Below are 10,749 nucleotides of genomic sequence, written 5' to 3'. Positions count from 1 at the left end.
TAAATAAGTTTTAACATAACTGTGTCCTTCACAGGAATATAGTGGGTGAGTGAGAGTGACCTATAGTAGAAGGGCTCCTCTGGAAAGAGTTGGAGGTGGTGCGCCATAAGCCTGTAGAATTATGCATCCCACCGATAGACCATGAGCACTTCTACTGCTCCTTGGTTTGCAACAACATGCAAAAGGAACTTCCTTGTACTTTCTATCTGCCTGATCCTTTGACAGCACAGACTGAATAGGGAAACACATGTATATCTTGGAGGAATTGGCCATTGCTTGAACCTAAACTAACCATCCCTTTTGTTACAGTAACAAAGCCAAGCAATATAATTTGTGGATCACCTGTCATCATGACTGGCTGCGGGGTATCTTTTTTATTTTTTCCTCATCAACACAACACCAGGACTTGGCAATGTGTAACAACTGGACTGATTGTCATCTTGAGCTTCATTCACTTTATTTTGACCCTGATTGGAGTGGAGGCATTGTTTTTAAAACATCTGTCATGTAGGTTGTCTAAAATAAAAACTCATTTAAACCCACTTTAGGTAATGTGTTTCTTGAGTGAGCTTTTTAATAAGCTTGCTGCAAGGCTTGTGCCTAAGGATCCTGTACTTGGCAGTGGTATAGTGTTGTCCTAGCACACTTCAGCATAAGACTGTCTTCAGATAAACTTCATACAATTTGCTACTTCTGACACCTGGAATGCAAGAGCAGGCTCCTCACCTCTGCCAACCTGAGGTGACTAAGAAGAGTGCCAACAGTGAAGCGGACCTTCTGCATCTCTTGCCATTCTACATACTGAAGTAATCAACTCTCTGGAGGAGATACCAAAAACTAATAAAAATGAAACCGAATATCAGCAACATAATGTTGAGTACTGGCTGAGCTTTTTTATCAGGCAAAGATAATTGAGTTTGTTGCTTGGTTGTTTGCTGTATGATGTAAAGGTTAAGAGGGGAAGGAGAGCTTTTAAACAGTAGGACCAGGAGCCTCTACCTTGAAGAGATCTGGTTTTTCTTTTCTTGTTTGAGGGGAGGGGACAGGGAGAGTGGAGGGAAAGCTTATAAAACCTTAGCTTAATTGTACTAACTTGATTATATTGTGTGAACTTTCTTGATAGTTGCTTGTAACTGATTAGAAATCTTACTAGGTAGACTTAAATGGAGTTCTAGAATTTGGAGTGTCTGCATTCCCATAAAAGCTGGATTTAAAGATAAGATGCATTCTATAGGGAGTAGCTTAGTTTATTTAGGACTTGGTGCTACACTATGAGAGAGAGATGCTTTTATTACAGATGTTATAATTACTGATTTATTGGACAAAAAACTGGGTTTAGCATGTTCCCTGCCGCACTGAGACTGCATCTATTTGACAGACCTGGAGCAAATTACCATTGCTCATTTGGTTTTTTACTAAGATGCAAAAGTAAAGTCATTCCCTGCGCTTTCTGCCTGTCCATCACATGACAGCCCAGATTGAATAAGGGAATATATATAGTTCAAATCTTAAAATGGCTTGCAAACAGCGAGTGGAGCTGGGCCTATTTGAACAGTAGCCATGACTTCTTTGCTGGCTGTTTTACTCTGCAAAGGTGAGGGACATTTTTACTTGGATGTATTATTTGACACCTAGGTGATATGCTAAGCATGGGGTTAGGTGTTAACTAACAGCCCAAACCCTAAATTTTCTGAGGAGCATTACTTACTAGAGTGATTTCCAGGTTAACGGGAAGTTTCTGTTGGCTCATGCAAATAATGCACTTTGAAGCAAGAGCCAAAAGGCTACTGGTGGAAGGCAGACCCATAATTGCTTATGTGGGTCTAGGCTACTCCAGTCAGTGGTTCAAGGGGCAGAGACTGAGCAGATTTTCACAGCCCATCTCAATAACCCAGTAAGATGCACCGGTTACTGAACATCTGCCTACTTCAGTCCTAAAGCTCCTGCTCTGGTAGGTTTACTTCCTAATTGTAGCTAGCACACTGACAGCACAGGGTGCTTGCCTCAGAGCTAAATGAGGTTATAATCACTTCATGTTATCCTTGTGGTTAGAGTACTCAGGGAAGTGTGGGAGTGCCCCTCTTTAGGCTGAATTGTTTCAAACTCCTATCTCCTGTTAGCATGCTCTGACTATCAGGATGGAAGCTGTACAGGACACTCCCCACTTTTTGAAGGTGGGCTACTGTGTAGCAAAGGCGGCAAGATTAATGAAGCCAATGTAGCCCAGTGATATGTGTTAGTCTCTAAGGTGGGCTGCCAGATGGGTAAGTTAGGTTGGGTGAAACTCCGCTTATACTGTGTTGTGCAGACACATCCTGCATTCCCCTCCTTGCCACAATGATTACTGAAGTATTTTAAATTGAATGTTCATTAGAACAGACCAGACTCAGCCTTCTGCTTCATTCCCCCTCCCAAATATTTGAGTATATCAAACACTAGGCTAATCAGACAAGAACCACAATAGCTTGTAGTGGGGGATGTTTATGCAAAAAACATGCGCTGGCAACTTCCTTCAGATGCCTGCTCTGCCATTTTACTCATGTTCTTTTAGTGTTTGGCTTGCTGTCCGACTAACAAACTTTCGAATTGTAGAAAGCTACAGTTGTGTTGTATATGTATTCTGTCATCTAACATGGCCTTTTGGTATTGCAGTACAGTGGTCTTTCCTCCCCCTTCTTTCAGTGAATGTCTTCCATTCATCTGAACAACTGTAATCAGCTTCAAATTTGGCTCCATCTGTTGCTTACCTCAGCTGAGAGCTAGCTCCAGACTGAATGCACTCCTTATTTCTGTTGTCTTAAGGCAACTCTATCCTGCTTATCTCTGTTCCCATTGCATGTCTAGACTGCAGTCTGTTTAGCACCAGTTAAAAATGAATGTGTCCTATAATTCAACATACACATTACTGAAATCTGGATGTTGCAGCAGCTGTTACTGTCATCTGTACCATCCTATTTAGAAAAAAAAATGTAGGAAGTTGCTGTGGACAAGACTTACTTTGTTATTTTAGACCTGCAGTGCTTAACAACTGAGAAAGTACTAAGTATGCTGCTGTGTGGTAGAAAGAAGCTAGGCGTTAGGGCCTGTATGTGTCGGGGATTATTCACACTCCCAACACATTGTTGCTAGGCTGCTGTCTGAGAAATCACCTGTTACAGGGGGAAAAAAGTCACTGCTTCCTTTTGATCTGTATTTTGAAATTTAATGAACTACACCTTCTGCTTTTTTGACGGCTGCTTCCCCCTCCATCCCCAACTAGTGGGTGTGCAGGCCGGGAGCGCCCCGAGCCCTTTTTCGCGCTGCACGCGGGCTGTGGCCGGCAGCCCGGGCACGCGGGGCGGAGAGGGGGGGCTTTCGCTCTGGAATTAGGCACGGACGCGTATCGGTAGTTTAAAAGATTGTTTACTTACACCAAGATGGCAATGGTGTAGGCTGGAAAGCTTGCTTCAGTTGCAGTTACAGAGAAGAAAAAGATAGAGAGGCGGACAAGAGTTCTAGACTCGTGAACTCTAGCCCAATCCGGCTGAAGGCTCTGTACTCGCGAGCCCGTCGCGTCAGCCGAAGAAAGTACTCGTCCGGAAGAGCTCTGAATAAACTCACACGAAGTTTGCTAGGCTCCGTGGGTTCCTCTGCTCACTCATTCACACGGAGTTTGCTAGGCTCCGTGGGTCCAGTTCTTTTGTGCGCGGGAAGGGATACATCTGGGTTGCGCTCGGCGACGGGGAGAGGCTAGAGATTGATCAGATCTCCGTAGCCTGCTTCAAATGCACTGGGTCCGTGAGGATCCGCAGCGCTTAGAGATCTTCACAGCGTGAAGTCTCCTCCTCCCTTGTTCGTGGAGTCCTCCAACTTGGGCGGAAACCACTCAAGCCTCTTATACGGCTAGCAAGCCAATCACTAGCTGCCACGTGTGAATAATTTAGAACTGGCCAATAGTGGGACTCGAATTAGCATACCAATGGCAGGAACTCTTTGCAACGAACATTTCTGTGCTGCAACAAAGAAATGGACCCTGCAAAGAAAGCTTCGAATTGGCGGGAAAATTCTCCCTTGCACCGGGGTTCTCTTTTGCAGCAGAAAACTCCACCGTGCAAGGAAGCTTGCAATTTAGCAGTGACAATTTAGTAGTGCCGAAGCACACACAAATAAAAATCACACCTTTTGGGTTGTGACAGTGGGTATTGAGTATTCCTAAGCTAACCAAATTCTCTTTCACCCAAGAGTATTAGAACAGTTCAGGTTCGTGTCATTCTCTGTTAGCAAGTGCCTAGGTGGGAAACCAGACTTTCCAGTGTTGCCACATATTGAACCCTCTTTGTTCCTATTCTTCCATTCTCTACTGCCTCTAGTGGCAGAGCTTGTCAATTGGAGCTCTGTGGAGTCCCAATCTTGGACATAAGTCAGGGGAAATCGCAGCAGAGGACTCAGTAGTGTAGTTGTTAGGGTGCTTACTTACAACGCTTGGCTGCCTTTAGTAGTTACTACACATTGTGCTGATTTCCAAGCATCTCCTTAGGCTAAGTCTCCCTTTGTATGGGGATTCTGGATGCCATGGCAGTGTTTGAGACTTGAGCAAGTGATAGTCTCATGAGCAGGAGTGTGCATTTCCCTGGGCACAAATAGCAGCTGCTACTTGTCCCTGGGGAACACCTATGTCATGCATGCTGTGGCGCATGACAGGTTACCTTGGGTGGGGTAGGAGAAGCTGGGACCAGCAACTGGCTCCAGCCATACCTGGGGACCACAGTGAGTTGCAGCTGTGGTGCTCCTGCAGTAGAGAGCCTAGCCAGCAGCTGGAACATGGCTCTGGCTGGAAAGGCTCTGATTTCTGGGTGGTGCATGTGCTACCCCACTGTTTCTGGCATAGGTTTTCTTGACCCTGGGATTTCCCGGGGTCAAGAAACACCCCCATCTGCAAAGCAGCAGTGCAGGGAACACCTGCATGTGCATGCAGTGTGTGGCATTGCAGACAGGTCTGGTGTCACATACACATTTGCGCTCATCTGGACATTACCATGCATCTTCAGCCCCTTGTTTTTGACACCACCCCTTAATGGTGGTGTACAAGCATGGGCCATCCTGTTCAAGGTACTTTCCAGGTTTATAGCCCACTTGATCAATTTTTGTCACATGCTCAAGCCTTTTTTTTTTCAGTTTTTCCCTTCAGGTAGCTTGTTGGAGGGAGGATGTATTTTATTCAAGAATCCAGCCATTCTCTTTGCCCTTTGCTGCCTTAAATAATATCACAGTGGGTGCATCTACATATTCATTAGTGTGCCACAGTTACTGCACATTAAGTTTAGTACTTGGTTAACAAGTACTAAATCAATCCACAGTAGCTCTGGTGTGTGAGTTTTTAGTGATACTTACTGCATAGCAGCCTAATGTTACTGTGCAGTAGCATATTAGCATGGCTTTTGCCCAGCACACTACTGCACAGTGTCATTAGACTGCTGCATAGTTAGTGTGTCATGTAGACATGCCCAGTAAGAATTCCACTTCATGGGATTAAACACGTTTTTGATGCGCCTCAATGTTGGCAAGACAAAGCCCCAAATCTTCATAGATATTTGGGCTGGAAGGGACCCCAGAAGATCATCAAGTCCAGCCCTCTACCCCAGGGGCAGGGAGTCAGCAGGGATCATAGGATCCCAGCAAGGTAAGTATCCAAATGTGTCCTGAAGGCATTCAAAGTGGGTGCTTGAACTGCCTCCAGTGGCAGTCTATTCCAAACCTTGGGGGCTCAGACAGTAAAGAAGTTCTTCCATATGTCCAGCCTGAATCGGTCACGGCAGAATTTGTGACTGTTCGATCTTGTCATCCCTTGGGGTGGTCTGGTGAATAGACGTTCCCCCAGATCCTGATGAACACTCCTGATAAACTTATAGGTGGCCACCAGATCACCCCTGAGCCTGCGCTTTTCCAGGCGGAAGAGTCCCATGGCGCTCAGCCTTTCATCATAAGGTCTGTTTTCCTGACCTGGTCATGCGCATGGCTCTCTCCTGCGCCCTCTCAAGCTTCTCCACATCCTTTTTGAATTGTGGAGCCCAAAACTGGATGCAGTACTCCAGCTGCGGCCTCACCGAGGCCAAGTACAAGGGGAGAATGACGTCCCGGGATTTGCTTGAGAAGCATCTATGGATGCAAGCCAGTGTTTTGCTTGCTTTACTAGCCGCATCATCACATTGAAGGTTCATGTTCATCTTGTGGTCAATCATGACCCCTAAGTCCCTTTCGTCTGTAATGCTAACCAGCATAGCCCTGCCAAGCCTATAAGCATGCTGCAGGTTTTTCCTCCCAAGGTGGAGAACCTTGAATTTTTTGGTGTTGAACACCATCAGGTTCTCATCCGCCCATTTAATAAGCCTGTCAAGATCTGCCTGGATCACCCTCCTGTCCTCAGGTGTGGATGCTTTACCCCAGAGTTTGGTGTCAGCAAATATGGCCAGTCCACTTCTGACACCAATGTCCACATCACTGATGATGTAAAAAAGTATAGGCTCTAGGACAGAGCCCTGAGGGACCCCACTGGTCACAGCGCACCAAGACAAGTGGCTTCCATCAACCACTACCCTCTGGGTCCTACCACGGAGCCAATTCCACAGCCAGCAGATCGTGGTGAGGTCAAGGCCGTAGTTGGCCAGTTTAGCAAAGAGGTGATCATGGGATACCAGATCAAAGGCTTTTTTAAAGTTAAGATATACAACGTCAATCTCTTCCCTCTTGTCCAGGTGATACGTCACTTGGTCATAAAAGGAAATGAGATTGGTCAAGCAAGACCTACCCACAACAAACCCATGCTGGGTATCCCTCAGGATATCGCCTTCAGCTAGTCTGTTAAGGAAGGCCTCTTTGATAATCTTTTCCAAGACCTTCCCCAGGATAGAGGTCAGGCTGATGGGCCTGTAGTTTGCCGGATCTACTTTCCTCCCTTTCTTGAAGATAAGCACCACATTGGCCTTCTTCCAATCTTTGGGCACTTCATCAGAGCACCAAGAGCTCTCAGATCTGTGCCAGGGGCTGGGCTATGATGCTTGCCAGCTCCTTGAGTACCCTTGGGTGTAACTCGTCAGGGCTGGCTGACTTGAAGGTATCCAGCCTGTCAAGGTGTTCCTTCATGAGGTCAGCTTTGATGGAGGGCAAGGAACCTCCCTCATCCGGGCCTCCCTGACCCACAGTGGGCAGGGGCGTCCCTTGGGACTGGTAAAAAACTGATGCAAAGTGCCCATTTAGCAAGTTTGCTTTGTCCTGGGCATCAGTTGTCAGTTGCCCCATCTGGTTTAGCAGGGGTCCAATGTTACTCTTGCTTTTCCTCTGGCTCCCCACATATCTAAAAAAGGACTTTTTATTGTCCTTGATATTTGTAGCTAGCTGGAGTTCCATTGCAGCCTTGGCGTTCTGATTTGCTCCCTGCAGGTCCGGACCAGAGCAGAGTATTTCTTCTTGGAGGTGGATCCCGTCCTCCATCCTTTGTAGATCTTCCTTTTAAGATGTAGGAGGTCCGCCAGTTCCCTGGAGAGCCAAGGGGGCTGCTGTCCCCTTTTGCTGCCTTTCCTCCGAGACAGGATGGACTTTGCTTGCGCATCCAGGATTGCTCCCTTGAGGAGCAACCGCTTGTCCTGAACTCCCCTCCCCTTTGGGTCGTGGTCCTTTAGGGCCTCTCTGACAAGCCTCCTTAGGTTGCCAAAGTCAGCTTTCGTGAAGTCGAGGACTTCTGTATTGCTGACTGACTTGCCAGCTTTACGGCAGATGGTGAAGGTGATCAGCTCATGGTCGCTGTCACCCAGCTTCCCTTTGATCGTTAGGTTGCTGATTAGGTTGTCCCCGGTTGCCAGTACGACGTTGAGCAGTGCTTTACCTCTTGTTGGCCTGTAGACTTCCTGCGTCAGACAGAAGTCATCCACACACTAGAGAAAGCTTTGCGCCTGCTCGGATTTGGCTGAGTGCTCCTCCTGTGAGATGTCTAGGTAGTTAAAGTCTCCCATGACAACCATACAATGGGAGCATGTGGCCTCAGCCAATTCCCTGGTGAACTCCTGGTCAAAGTCTTGACCCTGGGTAGGGGGTCTGTAGTAGACTCCCACCAAAGTATTGCCTGTGCCGTGTTCCCCATGGATTTTAACCCAGAGGGTCTCAAGTCATCCACCCTGGGTGCCAATGTCGGCTTGCAGGGATGCAGCTTTCCTTGACAGAGCTACGCCCCCCACCTCTTTTGTCCATTTGATCCCTCCTGTACAGGGTATAGCTATCTACCTGTGTCCCAGTCATGGGTGGAGTCCCACCAGGTCTCTGTTATCCCTATGACATCATAGTTATTTGCATTTAGCAGGAGGATGAGTTCCTCCTGTTTATTCCCAAGCTCCTGGCATTTGTGTATAGGCACAAAAGTGTCCCCTTGGGGGCCCTTGCCTTGCCTACATTTTGGTCTGGAGCTGGGGTGGGATTCCTTAAATGCCTTGGCCTGCTGGCTTTGCAGGGGTTGCTCAGCAGGCCAGCAGTGGCAGTATTCCCCCTATCCCCCGGCGGGTTTAGTTTAAAGCTCGGTGGAGCAGGTCAGCCAGTGAAAATTGGATTCTGGGACCATTTTATGTGTGGGTGGGAAAACCTTTCATTGGAGAGAAGAGTAACTGGTGTAGGTTGACAGGAGCTTTTTGTCTAGCTACCAGCTAATCAAGATCAGTTTTCATACACCATTTGTGAGCAGAAGTCACTGAAAACAATTTAAATTCATATGACGGAGCATTTCTTGTGCATTAAACACATGCTAATTTAGTAAAGGGGAGCTAATTATTTGGGATGCTGCTAGCAGCATGGAGTTTTATTTGGCTTCAGAGAGTGGGATGGGTTGAAGCTTTTATCTTGGCGTTATTGCATCAGCGGGCTTGGAAATACCATTCCTGACAACAGTTTCTAGTGAAAATGATTAAGCAGTTGTATACAGTGAGGAAAGTGATGAGTAACTGCCTCACAGGCCTTCTGTTGCAAGCCAGAAACTGTGACTAAGCATGGCCAATAAAGAGAAGAGGTGATGCTGGTTGTGTTCAGAGACTAACCCTCTGAACCCTTTTTTCTTCTACAAAACATAATCCCTGACCTAACCCTGTGCATGCACAGGCACTGCACCATGGGGCTGCTCTTGTGGCCCTGGAAGTCAACCAGAACAAAGAAGCAGGGTGGTTTTTACCTTCAAAGGGCTGTTTCCTGACCCAGGGCTGCCAGCAAAGAACCCTGGAATCTCTGAGGGTAACTCAGCTGACACATAGTCATCACCACTGACCTCTTTTCTCCCCTCCTGAAGTATTAATTCACCATAACGTTACTGCTGCATCAACCATGTTATACTGCAAGTAACATGAAACAAATAATAAGCAAGCTGACACAGTGGGAAAATTACAAAGAAAGTTTTTTTTTTTTTTAAATTTAGCATTAAGCTATGGGTTCTGAGATCTACAAAAGAGCAAAGTTTTAATAATATATAACAATATTGAATCTTTATCAATGTTAATTGGGAGAAAACATTGCACAAATAAGCAGACCACATTTTATTAGTCTTTAAGGATTCCCAAACAGATTTACTTAGTAGGAGGTCAGCTGGACAAAGGGATGTGGTCCCAGCCAGGGCTAGATCTCTCCTGTCTAGTCAGGCAGCTACATTTGGAGTTAGCCAAAGCATAGGTACAGCAGTCAGCACTGGTGTAACTTTTGTTAAAGTTCATAGTTGCTGCTTTATGCTAAACTGAAGTACATTATATGCATGTTGAACTGGTTTATGTATATGTATATTGGAGGTTTGCACTAGTCTGACTAGATTGATTCCTGAGCTGGTTGCATGGAAAGGGTGTGTGCTTTCCCAGTTATGGCAAGGCTTGTGTCTGCATCCTCTATGCTCATGTTTTCTGCCCAGTGTGGAGTGTGATGAGAGGAGAACAACTGTTCTCCAGCATCTGATTTCCTGTGGAATTTGTCCCCGCTCTCACTGCTGTGCCTCTCCCAGGGTCTCGTTCTTCCTCCCTGCCCCGTCCCAATATTCTGGAAATGGGATCAGCCAATATGACAAGCATGCAGAGCACGAGTCCCACTTCTGGAATTCTTCATCTCAGCAGACCCTGAGCTAGGTCGTGGCCTGCTGAGCGGTTTTCAGCTGCTTGTAGCAAGATTCCTCATTGTAAAGAATGGCCAGAACCGGCTGGACAGAGGGGGGTGGTCCCAGCCAGGGCTAGATCTTTCCTGTCTAGTCAGGCAGCTTGTGCATGAGAGAGGTAACAGCAGCAGCACATGGGGACCAGAGCTACCAGCCACCAGCTGGAGAGGAACATTGGTAGAAGGCAATGTGGCTGAATCATGGCCAGTCCACTGACTGATTAGGGGACAGGCTGCTATCACAGTTTGAGAGGAGTCCATTTTTATCAGCTGCCACAATGTTCTTGGCACCTTGCTGCAGCCACAGTGGAAGCTCAGTCTGCGGCTCCATGTAGCAGGATAAAAGTGACTGTGGGCAGCTTTAGCCCACAGTTCTGGTGAACTGCCGACATGTAACATGTCACAGGCTTTCAAAAGAGCCAATTATGGCCCAGGGTTGAATTTAGATTCACAGCTTAACACAGTTTGGGTTTTCTGCCATGTGAGGGAGCTAGTTTGCCAGCAAACACAGCAAGCTGTTGGGTTGAGGAAACCTTTGGGTTTTTAGCCAAAGTGATTTCCCCTTCTCCCACCTACTATTGAAATAATCCTGCTATCATGGTCACAGAG

At 46.7% G+C, this 10,749-nt stretch overlaps 2 non-coding genes across 2 annotated transcripts; both read left to right on the top strand.

Moving 5' to 3' along the window:
- The first annotated feature begins 121 nt into the window (after nucleotides 1-121).
- Nucleotides 122-251, top strand: LOC112549180. The gene has a single exon (XR_003092522.1). It is a non-coding gene; the product is annotated as a small nucleolar RNA SNORA31 (small nucleolar RNA).
- Nucleotides 252-1,361: 1,110 nt separating this feature from the next.
- LOC112549179 lies at nucleotides 1,362-1,498 on the top strand. The gene has a single exon (XR_003092521.1). It is a non-coding gene; the product is annotated as a small nucleolar RNA SNORA31 (small nucleolar RNA).
- The last annotated feature ends 9,251 nt before the right edge of the window (nucleotides 1,499-10,749 follow it).

Source organism: Alligator sinensis, unplaced genomic scaffold (genome assembly GCF_000455745.1).
Source record: "Alligator sinensis unplaced genomic scaffold, ASM45574v1 scaffold59_1, whole genome shotgun sequence".
Lineage (NCBI taxonomy): Eukaryota > Metazoa > Chordata > Crocodylia > Alligatoridae > Alligator > Alligator sinensis.
The sequence above is the reverse complement of the archived record's forward strand: the minus strand, read 5'-3'. Positions and strand labels throughout refer to the sequence as shown.